The sequence below is a fragment of the Nothobranchius furzeri genome, chromosome 13 (assembly GCF_043380555.1).
Source record: "Nothobranchius furzeri strain GRZ-AD chromosome 13, NfurGRZ-RIMD1, whole genome shotgun sequence".
Lineage (NCBI taxonomy): Eukaryota > Metazoa > Chordata > Actinopteri > Cyprinodontiformes > Nothobranchiidae > Nothobranchius > Nothobranchius furzeri.
In genome coordinates this window covers 57,878,213-57,894,921 of record NC_091753.1, presented here as the reverse complement: position 1 = coordinate 57,894,921, position 16,709 = coordinate 57,878,213, and the positions used below count along the sequence as shown (strand labels likewise).

The window sequence follows — 16,709 nt, the reverse complement described above, 5'->3', positions numbered from 1 at the left end:
CCCAGCTTCAGTTCCTGCAGCCACGATAAGCAGCACATGTCACCTCAGTGTGGATAGGTGGGGGAGCATTGAGGGTTGGAGGGTTGCAGTGACCCTGGACGCCTCGGCGGCCTTCCCGCTGTCCTGCCCAGGCTGGGAAAGGAGGCAGAGTTGCCATAGCGACAGCACATTCCACATATCTTCTGAGGGGGGAGTTTTGTTGGAGCCTTGCAGGTTCAAGGACGCCAGATTTTGATTAGAAATTGTTTTGGGGCCAGACAGAGATAATTTCCTCTCATGTCATCCATCATTTGTGCCACTGAATGAATCTCGGCCAAAGTCCCAAGCTTACGACTCATCTCGACAGTTATGTGAGTCTGTGAATTCACAACGCGGTGCAAACCATCCCTGAACTCCGGGATCAGGCCAACATTCCTTGACAGCTCGTTAATTTTCCGGTAAGCCAGGTAGCCTCCAAGGCCAATGAGCAGGAAACCTGACATCAACACCACGAATATCCACACGTCTTCAGAGTCCTCGACAAACAGCTGAGATAAACAAATCAAGTTCCACTGTTTCCAGGAATCCATGATGTGTCCAACTGGGTCTGTACCGGCAGGACATCCGGGAGCCCCTTCTCCCGTTCTCATCATTGAAAAATTGTTATCAATCGCTAGTTTTGTTGCGCCGTTCGTGTCAGCGGACACGGTAGGGTCGGGGAGGGGGGCAGGGCATGACAGTTAGCCTGGCGGGTGGCCAAGCAAAGCCTGGCGGGCCGCCAGGCTTATAAAGCGCTGGGGGAACCCCTGTATGTGCATTGGAAAGGATTGGACCTCTCAATGTTGCCAAGATTATTTTGAAACCAGTTAAAGTTTTTTACAGTGCTCTGCTGGACAGAATTATCCAGTGGAGGGAATTAAAAGAGCTTTGCAAAAACAGATTATGGGTTTCTGTTGCATTTTACGACAGTCACTTTAGGAAGTTTGGGGCTTCGTCGACAACTTCAGGGAAAATCATCATGCTGTGTGATCTATCTTGCTGATTGGTGCGTTTGTTCTGCAGCTACTGGTCCAAGCATTCTTTAAAAACATTTTTACACATCAGGTAACATAATAACAGTAACTTATCTGTAACTATTAACCTCTGGTTTTCACATATGTCTTTAAAATGCTCTCCTCTCACGGAGCTCCCTCAGAGTGATACAGAATGTAGCACAGATTGCTCGCAAATTCACATCACAGCATGTCTGGATGAGAATGAAGGCAATTTTCACAATTGCAAGTCATTTTGCTTTATGCAAGCCTTTTTACTATTATTCAAGATTATTATTCCAACAGAGTACAACTTCACTGTGATGCTGCTCAGTATTTCTGTCCTCTCCATGAACTTTAGGCTCCACTATGTTAAGGAATAAAATGCCATATTGCAATTATTAAATTTAGAATTGGACTTATGAAGGTGCAGTTAATAGTGAAATGTATCATGTCATATATCAATAACCCTAACCCTAATAAAGATCTAAATAATGTATAATAACATAATTGCATGATCTCAGAGGAAGTGCTGGAAACGACTTGGCGGCTACCACACAAAACTGCAGCTGAACATCCAAAAAAAACGACTGAAATAAGAACCTTTCTTCTGTTTTCCAACGTTGATTGGCTGATAAGGTCATCTTGAATCAAGCTGACACAAAACATTATCAATAATGATTATTGATTCCTTATAATCTATTTAAAGGCTTATGAGGTAACTGTTAAAACCAAAGTTATAAACAAAGATGTAGTGGACCCAGATTCAAAACCGGGTTGGAGAAAGAAAGAGCAACATCCAGTGTTGGCCTTCAGTGGGACTGCTGCTTACCCAGGATTCTTAGGTAAGAGCCTTGGTGATGTTTGCCTACCTTATACCATGATGAAAGCAACCAAATTGAATGAGATGCCAGCTCAGATGTCCCATAGACAAACAAGGTCTGCATCAGATGTTGGGCACCAGAGCACCGGGACAAAAAGTGGGCTACTGGAACAAAACGGAAGTGGGCGAGATGCAAGAACCTGGATCTGTTGGAATGCTACTACTCCAGTAACCCTAGTCAGATGGGGCTACATGCAGATAATGCAGGTAGAATGGTTACTTTGAAACTTGCACTCAACACTTAACAGCCAAACAACTAGTAGCTGAGTGTTCCAACATCCACAAACGGCAACTGCTATCACAACTTGAGATTGACAAGATACAGCACAAATGCTACGGCAAGGGGGAGCCAGGACACAAGGTCAGAGAGACGTTAACATCAACTCCCCATTGGGGCGACGGTGGCACAGGAGTTAAGTGCTCGCCCCGTAATCGGAAGGTTGCAGGTTCGAGCCCCGCTCAGTCTGTCGCTGTCGTCGTGTCCTTGGGCAAGACACTTAACCCACGTTGCCTGCTGGTGGTGGTCGGAGGGACCGGTGGCGCCAGTGCTCGGCAGCCTCGCCTCTGTCAGTGCGCCCCAGGGCAGCTGTGGCTACATTATAGCTCATCCCCACCAGTGTGTGAATGTGTGAATTACTGATTGTGTTGTAAAGCGCCTTGGGGTGTTTCAAGAACTCTAGAAGGCGCTATATCAAATACAGGCCATTTATATCCATAGACTGGGTATGAAGCCCCAATAAGTGAATCTACACTGAACAAGGCAGCAAATGACCTAAAAGATGGGATAAACGCCGGGCAACCCCGACAAGGCTGAGTGAAGTACCATCAGAAATCCTGGAAGCATGGAGAACGATTCCTACAACCACCATCACTGAAACCATTGAGCTGATATACACTTCAGATGTGGTGAACCTTGAGATGCTTGGCAAACATGGGAGACAATATCCACCATGGAAGAGAAGGTTGGAAGCCAAAATCAAGGCAGCATGGACAGAAGTGAGCCAACAATCAGAGCTCCAAAAAGGCCCGGTGAGAAAACCCGGACCCAAGAGCTACAGAACCCCATACCTGAAGCACTGGAAACTGCCAAACAAAGGCTCCAAGCCTTGGCCAACCGCCTAAAGAGATATACGAGAGAAAGTGAAACCAGACAAATCAACCTGTTCTTCTCGACCCCCCAGTTAAAGTGTACTCTCAGTAGCAGGGTAACAACAGCAGAGTAGACCCACCTAGGCTGGAGACTGAACAGCACTGGAAGGGCATTTTGGAGAAGGAGGCATCACGTAACAGCAATGCAAAGTGACTAGCGTCTCTAAGAGAAGGCCACAGATCTGTGCAGGTATGGACTGGAAGCCCCATGGTCAAAGTGGGGGCATTGTGGTGGTGGACAAACAACAGAGGACCGCCGTTGTGGTTGTGTTGCGGCGACATCGGGAAAAAGGAACACGAGAAACTAGAGAAATACCAGGGCCTCCAAGAAAAACTTGAGAAAGCCTACGGGTGGTCCTTCTAAGCTCGGGTCCTCTACCAGAGGCCTGGGAGCTTGAGGGCTCTGCAGTATCTTAGCTGTTCCTAGAACTGCTCTTTTCTGAACTGAGATGTCTGATATTTTTCCTGGGATCTGCCTTAGCTATCCCCCGGTCTGTGGGGTGCTAACCCGAGCGCCCCAACAACCACGGGCACCACCGGTGTCTTCACTCTGCGGGTAGTCTCATCTGTAAGAAAACAGACGGTGAAACTCTAGGATTAGAGAAGCCTGACAGATCTATGTCACACTGTCGCTTAACATTCATGGACTCACCCATCGTGACTCACGACAGGGAAGGCTGTTGTTGGTTTAGCGTCCAGCTAGTAGAAGCTAAATGTTAGCATTAGCAACTCCAACACACAGCAGAACTCCTCCAGACCTGTGTTATACGTGGAGATAATACGGCAACGATGCAGAGCAGACAGAGTCAGTGATGGAGGCGTGTTGCTGTTAGCCAATCAGAGGAGAGATGTCAAAATATCAGGAAATAAATCTCTAAAACCTGCCGTCTGAAGCTATTTTTTCCTCCAGCCGAATACTCTGTGCTGAAATTGTTTGCCGCTTAAACCATTTCCAAAACATTTTTTGAAAACAATGTTTATTACACATCCGTCTTTGAATGAACCCAACACTCATAACGAAGAACATTGCAACCATCCATCAGTGATCCTAATAGAAAACCAAGCAAACAACATCTCAGTCCGCATCGCGCTTCAGTGCTCGATGTGAACAGCTGATGCTTTGCCCTGTAAACACTCCTCTAACTGCTCACATGTATAGAGATATATGACGTAAAAGTGAGTTATCCACTCACATAATGAACCTGGATAATTCTTTTAGATAAGTCAACCAAACCAATCCCAAACCCACACATGCTGACACACGTTCACATTCCCATACTTGTAAAAACAGACCGACTATCAGGATCTAGCATGCCGCCCACCACCGCCGAGCAGAAACACACACACACACACACTCCTCAGCTCAAGCTCACACTTTTGACTTCCACACTCAAACTCTTCAGAAGATCGCCACACACTCTTAAAGGAAACACACACACGTGCTTTTTATCTGCTGCCATCATTCATCTGCTTGCATCTGTTCTACCCGAAACACACACACACACACACACACACACACACACACACACACACACACCAACAACATGGCTGTAAACACACTTCCTACACCGTCACACTCCTCCTTTTTACAGCCATAAAAATAAGAAACAAAACATGAAATCTGTTTCCTCGCATCCTTTTCAGCTCGCTTTGATCATTTTTTCTCTCTTCTTCATTCTTTCTCCTCCACCCACTTGGACATGATATCTTCTCTCATTGTCAATGAGTCTTACAATCGTCCATGCATCCCTTCCTTATTTAAAATCAAGATGAATCATCTTTTATGTCTCCTCTGCATTGTCAGTTGATGAATATTTTCCTCTCAGTTCTGATTTTTAAACAAATGGCATCTATTTAAATATTGTAAAATATGACACAAGTGAATGAAAACCATTCAATCTACTTCTATCATTTTCAGGCTGTACTGATAAATTAGATTAAGGAGTTTGATGAGTCTCGAATGACTTTCAGTTGGATCGGTGGATCTGCTGCAAACCAAACCTGAACACTGTTCCTCTTCTCTCAGACATGTTTCTGTCTGTGATATTAATGTTTACAGGTCTCTGAAATGAAAACTTTATGCTTCTAAAATGATATTTTTGTGAGTATGAGTTAAAGCTGGCTCACTTTGTAGCTGAATAGAATCCTCACAATGGGCTGCTGTAATAAAATAGCTCACCTTTGCTTTAAATTATGCTTTTGAAGTGATACCGATGACTAGGGTTGAGGATCGACCATTGGTTGGAACTGGGACTAATCTTCTGATTTTTAGTCGTTCTAAATTTTCTATTCCGCATTTCTAATTTCCACCGGATTTCAACCAAAACACAGAATACCAACAAAGAAGAATCCACCGGAAACACTTTAAAGGGACTTTACGGACTTTTGAATTTTTATGCTCGTGATTGCCCCCTCAGGCCAAAAGCGTAACGGCAGCTTCAACAGCAGGCTCGTGCACGAGGCGCGCATGCTGTACATGCACACTCCTTAATGAAAATAACAGCTGAGACAGTCCCGTGTGTGCGTGTGTGTGTGTGTGCGTGCGTGCGTGCATGTGTGTGTGTGTGTGTGTGTGTGTGTGTGTATGTGTGTGTGTGTGTGTGTGTGTGTGTGTGTGTGTGTGTGTGTGTGTGTGTGTGTGTGTGTGTGTGGCCCGGAGGACAGAGGACAGGAGAACGTGCAGCTAATTAATGAAATAATGTGGTTCTGTACCTTTCTCTTCAGCACAGCCGACAAAGGTTTATGATGGGTCAGTCCTCCTGCATGCTCAGATCATTCCCTTCCCTTGCTTGAAAAATTGTTCCAAAATGAAAGTTGAACCCACATCTTTTTTATCTGTGAATTCAATGCCGTTCGGCGAGTCTCAAATAAAAATTTGGTCATCTTACTGTAAAAAAAAATACCATTAATGTAAAAAAGAAACTCTAAATAAACTATGTTCTCATCCAGAATTAAACCCAGGTCTTCTGCACGAGAGTCCAACATCTTACTAGGTGTGCTACACTCTAGTAGCATCCACAGTATCTGTAACTTTTACATCCTTGATGACAGCTGAAACAACGTTCAAAGAACGGTTCGGAGTGAAAATGGCTATTTTGTTGCTAATTAGCAGGAAATATCTAGAAGAAAGTTCTACAGAAAGTAGCTAAGGGTCCTCAGAAATGTAGCTAGCTTTGTCACTAGGCGTTAGGAACAGCGACAAAGTGGCACTGCCTCTCTCTCTGCTGCTAAAGCTACGGATAGCAAATGCTACGGGCGATGCCTGAGCGTGAACGCGCATGAAGCAGCCTGCTCGACCCGAGCATCTCTCTTTTTCTGTGATTTTACAGAAAAACAGGCAATCACAGTAAAAATGCCAGGGCTCATTCTACAGGACCAGGGCATTGCAGGAGAATGTATGAAGAAGACATTTATTATTTCTATACATGTTTTGGCCGTCAAACTTCCATTATGCCCCTTTAACACATGTCCAGTTTTTTGACCCTGAATCTTGAAAACTAGGAAACGGAACTGAAATTATTTTAACATCACCCTACTCTGAACAGATGTTTTATTTTTTATGAGAACAGGGCATCCTTCTCCAAGAAGCAGCTGTAGACATTGACCTCTTGAAACCAAACGATCAGCTTTGGCACTGTAGTGATGTCACAGTCTGCCAGTAGTTTGTTGAATAAAAGGATTCTATTTGGTCATCCATGTTTAAGTCATCTGACATGAGAGGACGCGGTGCCACAGACGAAGCAGGATAACCACAACAGCTCATAAATTATTTAAACGCTCGCAGGGCATGTGAGAAATTAAATAGGAAAATGCAAAAACACTTCAACACATTTTCAAAGAATCGCGGGGAGACTTTAGAGGAGAAATTCCAAAATGCATGAGTGAGTGTTTTTGTCTGACCTGCCTCATGCAGGATGCAGTGAACAGCTTCACAGGGCCGCTCTCCCTAATGACCGCCTGTTGGAAAAACGCGTTTTAGGATGCATGAGATTTTTCGCTCCAGGGCCGCTCTATTAAACCGAACAGTGAGAGGTCCTCCACAGGGCCGGCCGTCATCCCCCTACACACACACACACACACACACACACACACACACACACACACACACACACACACACACACACACACACACACACACACACACGGGTAACATAAATGTGTTTTGTACTCGGAGAGCGACCCGCAGCTTGTTCTTGGTGCCGGGAGGCTCCCCCGGATGAATAAATGACACTTTGCTGCTCCGCACCAGGACATCAAATCTTTCTCACCATCATTTTAATGTTCTCTCTGCTGCCTGTAAATGTAATGTTCTGCTTCGCGTGGATGAGAACATACACAGACCCGAGAGAAAGCTTGTAATTTTAACTGCATGTGACCTCAAGATTACTGAGCTGTTGGAAAAGCGGCAACGGGGCGTTAAAGTATCGGCTCGGTGTTTGGATTAGAATCTATTTAAGTCTATTTTTTTATTCTGTCTCGTAAATTGCTTTGTAATGATGATTTTTCATCTTCAAAAAAGAGACTAAAGTAAGTCAAGTTTGTCAGTCTTGGTGTCGTCTGCAGTAGTGGAACAGCAGTAGCTCCAGAAGTAGTTTGTCCACCAATCAAAAGGTTGCTGGTTTGATTCCAGCTCCCACCAGAGAATGCTGCTGTGTCCTTGGGCTACACACCTAACCGTCCTTTCCTGCTGGTGGTGGTCGGAGGGGCCGGTGGCACCAGTATTTGGCAGGCCTTGCCTCTGTCAATGCGCCCCAGGGCAGCTGTGGCTTCATCGTAGCTCATATGACTGATTGTGTTGTGAAGCAGAACCCTAAGAAGGCGCTATAGAAATTCAGGCCCTTTACCATTTTTGTCAGAGCAATGTTGTGGTCTGCAAAGCTTTGGTCCCTCCGAGGGACTGTTGTGAAAGCGGACCATTCAACCAACCTGGACCGCGCCATCTATGGTCCCACTTTAGTGGTAGGTCTATGAGGCAGAGGAGCAGTACGGCTGTGGCGGAGCGGTTCAGCTAGAGCAGAGAACCCGGCGTCACACAACACAGTGCAATGACTGGGCAACAGAATAATGTCACTGCTTGCAACAAGCAAAATAAACCCTGGAGAGCTGTTGTTTGTATGATTATTTAGACACGGTTGTGTGAAGATGCCAGCAAGTAGCAGCGAGGTTTGGTCGGCTTCGGAACTACAGACATTCTTCTTCTCTATGGTCGGCGATAGCAACATACAGGATGATACACACTTAGGTTTAACCCCGCTCTCCAAGTGAGGGTCAAACTGGCTCTCTTGAAATTGCCGACCCAAACCAGTCCATACCAGCCCGCTCCGACCTGTCCCGGACCTTTCAATGAAACCAAGGCTTAACAGTGAAGGTGCTGGATTGAATAGGGTGGCTATGGTCTGGTGAGGTCTTGGGAGAAAGGTTAAGAGATCTCTCATCTGGAGGAACTCCAAATAGAGCAGCTCGTCCTCCTCGTTGAAAGGAGTCTACTAAAGTGATTTGGACTCAAGATTGGGACGCTTACCGGTCCTAGAGGTTTTGTGTACACGCCCTAACCGTCACGACCAGAACTTGGAAGCCCCGTGACGACACCAAACACAGTAAAGTTCCTTAAAAAGTCTTTACTGGATGTGACGTTACCAGAGGAGGGCGGGGCTGGAGACAGAGTCGGAGAGGGGGCCTGGGTCAAAAACCAGAACGAGGCGAAGCGGGTAAATGGAGCAGGCTAGAGAAGGGGTCAAAGACAGGCGAGGGTAGATGACTGGCAGAGTCCTAGGCAGGGGTCAGGCGTGAAAACGAGGTCCGGAGGCTGTGATCAGGCAAGGTGCAAGGCTGCAAGATCTACTAGCAAAAAGTGTTCAACAATCTGGCAGGGGACCGGTGGCTGGCTGGTGAATATATATCAGGGGGAGCAGGTGAGTGAGATGAGCTGATAGGGTGCAGGTGATGGTAATTAAGTGGCTGAGGGCTTGACTGAGGAGGCAGCAGAGGCAGAGGAGGGTGTAAGTCTGGGAGTCGTGACACTAAAGCCCTTTTCAGACAGACATTCTGGAACATTTGTGGACAATTCAATCCAGTTTTTAACCGGAATTGTGTTTTCAGACACACCACTTTTGTACCAGAACTTGTCCTTTTGGCTGCGTTCACACAACAGGGAAAAGTTCCAGATGTCTGACGGTGGCGGGGGTGCGGGGGGGGGGGGGGGGGGGGGGGAAATCGGACTCATGTTAAGAAGAAGAAGAAGAAGAAGAAAATATCATTTCTATAGCGCCTCTCAAGATAAAAATCACGAGGCGCTTAAGCATAATTCTGCGCACACGAAGACGCATAAGAGACCTGGATGATGAAGCTCAATGGTTAAAGGAATCACTGAAGCGGTGTGAAGCGCTCCGTCGCGCGTCTAGGTGGTACCGTAGGAGGCGAGCTGCCGTGGTTCGCCGCATGCTACAGCAGCGGGCTATCTAGGTGCGCACAGCGTCCCACGGTCCCCTCCTCCTCCCCCTCCCCCTTGTCCGGAACTTTACCTCACCAGTCTGAAGCAACCACCATGTCCGTAACAAGTCCGGACCTGTTACTAGGGGCTTCGTCCGGATAAATTCCGGAACACGTTATCCGGATGTTTGTATTCAGACACAAAGGTCTTACGGACAGAGTCCGGAACATTTCCGTTTTTCATGGCCTGTCTGAAGGGGGCTTAACTGGGAGTAGACTCTCGTGCAAACCCTTCTTCAAAATCACAGGAAGAATGGATGGAATGTTGAAGAGTGGAATTCTATTTTCAGCAAAGCTGTTGAGAAAATACATCATGTGGTAAATAACAACGTTTGGTACAAATCTCATCATGCTGGTGCTTATATATATATATATATATATACATACATATATATATATATATATATATATACATATATATATATATATATATACATATACATATATATATATATATATATATATATATATATATACATATACATATATATACATATACATATATATACATATACATATACATACATATACATATATATACATATACATATACATACATATACATATATATACATATACATATACATATATATACATATATATATATATATATATATATATATGTATATGTATATATATGTATATGTATATATATATATATGTATATGTATATATATATATATATGTATATGTATATGTATATGTATATGTATATATATATATATATATATATGTATATGTATATATATATATATATATATATATATATATATATATATATATATATATATATGGATATGTATATTCTAACCAGATCCAAGTGGACTTTGTGTGTATCAGAATGTTTACCTTTTTATTTTTTACTTCTCTTAATGCTCCCATAGTAGAGCAATCATGTTGGGTAAAGATGTATGAACTGGGGATAGAGATGAACGGGAGGTTTTCAGGGTAAGGAAGAGCCGTGGCCTGCAGCAACGACTTACTCCACCCTCTGCAGGAGTTTGCCTTTCTAATCGATGTTTGCCCGTTGACTGTTCTGAAGCCGGCATTTATTTTTCCACCACAGTGCAAACTGTAGTACTTACGGGGCAAGATAAGGAGAATCCACTTGGAGAAGAGATATTTAGGGAGATGGAGTCAGGTGCTTCTCAAAGGTGATCCATCAACGACCACACAACCCAGGGCAGCATTACATCCTCTACAAAGAGATGCGTAGGATGAGTCAGGAAAGAAAATCAATGCCTCCAACATACCACACCACAGACTGCAGGATCTATACAGAGAAAATATTGCTGCCAATACGATACAGGAGCTGCATTACACTGCTCAAGCCCGAGGAGGAAAAAATAGAACCGTAAAGTCGAGCTGGACAATGTCACGGCCATGAAAAATTCATTAATGGCTGCACTGTAACGAACAAACTGTGAAATTCACAGTAATTAACCGGCAGCAATTGACAAGTAAGTTTATTGTAAAAATAATTACAGTGTTGTAGCTGTAGAACAGAACACAGTAACTAACATTTACTGTATGTAATATTACAGTATTATTTATTTACTGTAAAATATAACACAGTAAATAGCATGTACTGGTTTTTATATTACAGTATCATTGTTGTAACTGTAAAATTAAATAACAAGCCAACTGTGAAATTCACAGTAATTAACCGGCAGCAATTGACAAGTAAGTTATTGTAAAAAAAAATACAGTATTGTAGCTGTAGAACTGAACACTGTAATTAACACTTACTGTATGTGTTATGGCAGTGACTTACTGTAAAATTAAAAAGAGTAAATATTGTGTATCACTGTATATATTACAGTAACGTGATTGTAACTATGAAAATTAAATAACAAACACACTGTAAAATTCACAGTAATAAACCAGTAAGTTATTGTAAAAAAAAATACAGTATTGTAACTAAAGAACTGAACACAGTAACTAACAATTACTGTATGTTTTGTTATAGTATACATTATTTTAACTTCAAAATCTAACACAGTACATTTTATATATTACTGTTTATATTACAGTAATATTGGGATAACTGCAAAATTAATTGTAACTACACACAGTGCTTTACTGTTTATGTAAAAGTACTGTTATTGTAACCGTACTTCAAAACACTGCATGAATTTCCCTTTTTACAGTAGGATTACTGCAATTATAAATTAACTAATTTTGCTACCATGTTTCACTGTAAAATAAATTTAATTTTTCAATTGCTGCGCTTGTGATTACACCATTGGTGTTTTAACTATAAATGAAATAACAGTAAATTCCAAGTTTAGTATTTTTGGCTAAAAATAGTACTTTAACTGTATAGTAAAAATTGCATTACTGTCTTTTAAAGTTAAAATATTGCAGGTGTTCTTTTGATTTATGTTATGCTGTATCTTACTAAATAAATTAGGACAACAAAAGTTACATTTGCCCATTTATTTCTATAACAATGGATATAAATATCCACAGATAACATTGGCAAAAAAGTATAATCATCATTAAGTTCTTAGAACATGTTGTACACACATTACAATACAACTAGCCATAGCCATATCTATAAAAACAGGCAATAACATGTCAACATTTTTGTATACATGCTGTGAACATTTGTGTATTCAAAGAACACAAAAACTACTTAAAACAATGGATAGAAGTATCCAGATAAATAATGATACATGATCACCATCGTGTTTCTAGAACATGTTGTGAACATATTGCAATATTACAAACCTCATTAACCTTAAAACAGTCAAAACAGTGGCATTGACATGTCAACAAAAAAACACTATTTTTCCATATAACGCGATGTAAAAAAAATGTGTACTCTAGGTACAGACTTCTTGCCTCTTAGGGTCCCTCACCCAGTCCATCAGTTCTGTAGGGCTGCTCCACAGCAACGTCCTGAAAATAAAACAATCACAATAAAAAACTCAGCTAATTAAGACAGATGAAGAGGGAATGTGAAGTCAATGGAAGTCAAGGAGCGCAACACAAATGAATATTCCACGTATCCCAGCCATCTGTGGTCCAGACATGGACATGGACATTTTCTTGGACCAAATGATTACATTTAAGGGAAGGTCAACATGTTCAAGCCAAAAAATTTATCTGACAAATATGGTTAAAAAGCATTTGTGTTTAGTGAGGACCGTATAAAAATCAAAAAATAAGTGTGTTTGTGTGTGTGTGCACATAGCTTTTGGATGGATTCTTACTTTCTTATTGTTCATAATGCCCTAGGTTTGTGTTCCATTGATGCATTTGTGTGTACATCTTACATCTTCTGTTGGCTGTTCCTGGTTCAGTTTGCTGATTCAGACAGCTTGTTTGTGAAAAGTTACATTCTGAGAGAGAGAGATTGGGCCTTACAGCCATTTTAAACTGCTAATATTTCATTAGTTTGTTGTTGAATGTTACTATTTTAATATACTGCACAACTACATAGTCAGATAACAGCAAAAAAAAAAAAAAAAAAGAAGAGTTCACTGACCTGAATGGATATAGCAAATTGAACTGAATTGCAATAATCGGTTCTAAATCTTGAGAATCTTAATCAAATCGACTCTTGAAATTTGAATCGATAGCCAACTCTATTCGGCACCCATCCTTAATCCCTGTGTGAAAATAAAAATCTTTTCCCCAAGAATTTCTCCTTGCATGGTTCATTTAATTTAAGGTTCATCTTGACCTGGAATGCTGTTCAACAAATTATTGACAATAAACGATATTATTGTCGACATTATCAAGACCAAAATAACCACTAATGTAATGTAAAAAGCCGTAGCATTTGGCTTTGCAATAAGGTTCGCCATTCTCCTCACGAGGCTCACTTGTGGCTCCGCTTCCTCCCAGAGACACAAAGATCCTCAATGTCTCTGACAGGATGCTTCACTCCCTTCATTTTGTCCTGCTAAGTCACTAATGCGCCCAGGTGCAAACGCCTATGTTAAAACAAGAAAATATTTAAGTAAAATAAAATACCACAATGGTGTGCGCCACAGGGAAACAAAGATGAGGCTTCTTTATAACACTATAAACGTGTTTATAACAACCGTTGTGACGTACACTCGACCAGATACAAAATTAAACAATAAGTAGGAAGAATATAAATTTCTCTTCCATCAAACATCTATGTGCTGTGCTTCCATTTAAAATATCCATGATTGGGATTCTTTTTTGTTCGCAATTCAATCGGTGCATGATTATGTTGCTCAGAGACACATCTGCGAATGTATCGTCTATCGTCAGTTATTGGACTGACAATTGGAGGTTGGAAAAATTATACAAATCGCCCAACCCCGTTACAAGTGTAGCATGCCATTAACTGTAGTGATGAGTGAAGATGAAGTTTCTTTGCATAAAGTAGCCAGGGGTGCCAAGGAATGTTGCACATTCCATTTCTCTGGCCAGCTTTTCCTCATTTCAGCGTTTTTCTTTGTTTTTGTAGTTCCAAATCCAAGACTATGATCTGTTACAAATGCACATAGCCTACAGCATGAGCCCTCTGGTCACATCCAAGCATTAGGTCATAGATTGTGAGAATAATTCTAATAATATAGCCAGTAGGGATGTGGATCTTACAACTCATGATTAAAGTCTATTCCAATTTTTGACAAAAACATCTGGCTTTTAACTTTTATTAGCTGATGATAAAGTATCTCTTACGCACAAGTTATTAAATTGTGCGCACGAGAAAATTACTGGTACGCACAATATTTTTGTTGCTCATGTCCCCTTATGGGCTCCATATGTTTACGCTACTTTTGACAAATAAAGACCAAACCCATCTTCGTAGATGTAGTGACCAGTATCAGAACCTCACCTTAAGCTAGCTGTTTTGCCAGTCAAATGCAGAGAAGGCGTTCATGAATGAAACGACGCGTGGATTTATATCCGTTGTCTTTCTCTTCACAGTTCTGCCAGTTTTTCTGCTCGTCTGGACCTTGGCTGTGCACTTGATGGAATTTGGATTGATCCTGGCAAGGAACCTAATAGAAATGAAAATATAGGTTAATATAACTTATGGACAGTTTGGTGAGCACATCATCATAACAAAAGTCCTCTCAGAACAGATCAAAAAGCTTATAGAAATCAACTTGAAAGGATAAGAAATTTAAAGCTGCTATCTTTAATCTGCAAAATAAGTAATCTAACAGATTTTTTTCATGCCTATTAACATTTTAACACAACATTCTTAGAAATATTTTGTGGAGATTAAAGAAAAACATAAATAATTAAGTGGTTATTTTGTCTAAACTTCAGCCAAAAACATGGATTGGTCCAAAACCAATGATTAAACAATCCCACCCGACAAACAGACTTCTGCATGTACGTGGCTCCATGACTCATTATGCTTGTAGCACATTTTGCAGCAGAACATCACCGCACTTCCTCAGTGGGGCATGGCCTAGGACTGCTACTTGATGGGAGGGGTGAGAGTTCTGAGTGAGTAAGCTAGTTTATTTTGCAGATTACGAATAGCAGCTTTAGAGTCAAGGTGCAGCTAAAACATAGTAATGATTTTGGCGCCGATTGGATATTTAGACTTACAGCGTTTATTGTCCTGAATGAACATATTTGTATGAGCAAATGATTTTAGATATTGTCCGACTGTTCTAATTTTAAATTACTATTCTTTCAGCACTATGAAGAGTTCTAAGATTTTTCTAAATATTTGTAAATAAACTTGAATTTAATTGTAGCTCAAAGTTAAGTTAGAATGTTATTAGCAATACCTCTGAACGAATTCCAGTGTTGTGACTGCTTCCACCTGATATTCTATGTTGAATACATAGAAACTGGCAAACAGGACAGCCAAGGCAGTTGTAAAATCCGGTATGGGAGGCAAAAGTGGGATTACAACTCTGCCCTCTATGGATAGCATCCACTTGTTCGCAGACCACATAGTGTCTCCTGCAATAATCAAATATAAAACAACAATTGAATTACAAATAAGTAATGTCTGATACATAGTTCACATCAGACACAGAAGTGATGCTAAGCATCGTGGAACAAAGAGCGCTTCTATTCGGCGCCCTTGTTGACTTATGGTGTCGTTCACAGCAGCTGCGAAGCACTGGGAAGGCTCACGCCATGTGGCAATTGTTTTGGCGTGTGCTCTATTTTTTATGAAAGGGAGCTGCATCAGTTCTGACAGGAAGTCAAAGACAGAAGAGGCAGGCCATGAAATTTAACAAAATAAAGCTAGTTTTCAAACAAAACACCGATTGATAAATGCAATCATATTTGTGTATCTAAACAGACTAGAGATGAAAATTAAACACACCCATTCCCGCAGTGTAGGCTGAACTATGGGGAGGGGGAGAACCTGTTTTGCTTAGATAAACAAATACGTTTAATTCAAAGATAAATATATACAGTAGCATTGTTTCATACCAAAAACACCAAGTTATTTACGAACCCAATTTTAAAGGAATTGGTCTAATTACACAAGAGCTGAGCAGGACCGGCGCAGTTTCCGAAGATATAAAAATAGGTAGGGTGACGCAGGGGTGTGTTTAAACAGGAAAAGAGCAGTAAATGGGGGCTAGTACCTGGTAAACATAGAGTTAAAAAAAGAAATGCAACAGCTGAGCAGAAGCGCTTGTTGATTGCGAAGGAAAACTTTGTGCCTGATGTGAACAGAGGAAAAGCAGGCAGCGCACGAATTTCGTGAGCGATCTGCTTCGCAAACCCTCTTTCCTGGCAAAGTGTTGCAGTGGCTGAGTGGGCAGGAGGTTGGCTGGGGATGATCATTGTCTCATCCCCAACCAACCAAGTCAGTGCTGGAATGTTCTCCCTGGGCACTGCAGTAATGACACTTCCTCACTAGTCTTAATGTCAACTTAAGATTTATTTTTCTCTATATCTGCTTTTACTAAATGACAGTTTTACCAAGTGCGATGAGCCTTGGGGTGCTTGGGAGGATGAACTGTTCCTCTGCATCAGCAGGAGTTGTTGTAACCTGATGAATTGAGATGAACAAAATGCACAATTAAACTTTTTACAAAAAAAAAAATAAAAACACAGTAAACTGTGTTTAACACAGCTTAACAGACTCCTTTTTAAGTTTTACAATTGGCAAATGTAGAAGACAGTCCCTGGTATATGCACTGAGGCTCAGAGAGAACAGGACAAAACGCAAAATGCAACTAGGGATGCTTTGATCACATTCT

At 41.6% G+C, this 16,709-nt stretch overlaps 1 long non-coding RNA gene across 1 annotated transcript; it reads right to left on the bottom strand.

Annotated features, from left to right (window-relative positions):
- Positions 1-11,955: 11,955 nt before the first annotated feature.
- LOC129155898 (uncharacterized) lies at positions 11,956-16,501 on the bottom strand. Its single transcript, XR_008560237.2, has 4 exons — positions 16,429-16,501; positions 15,270-15,447; positions 14,357-14,522; positions 11,956-12,435 (listed from the first exon to the last, which is right to left on the bottom strand). It is a non-coding gene; the product is annotated as an uncharacterized lncRNA (long non-coding RNA).
- Between the last annotated feature and the right edge of the window lie 208 nt (positions 16,502-16,709).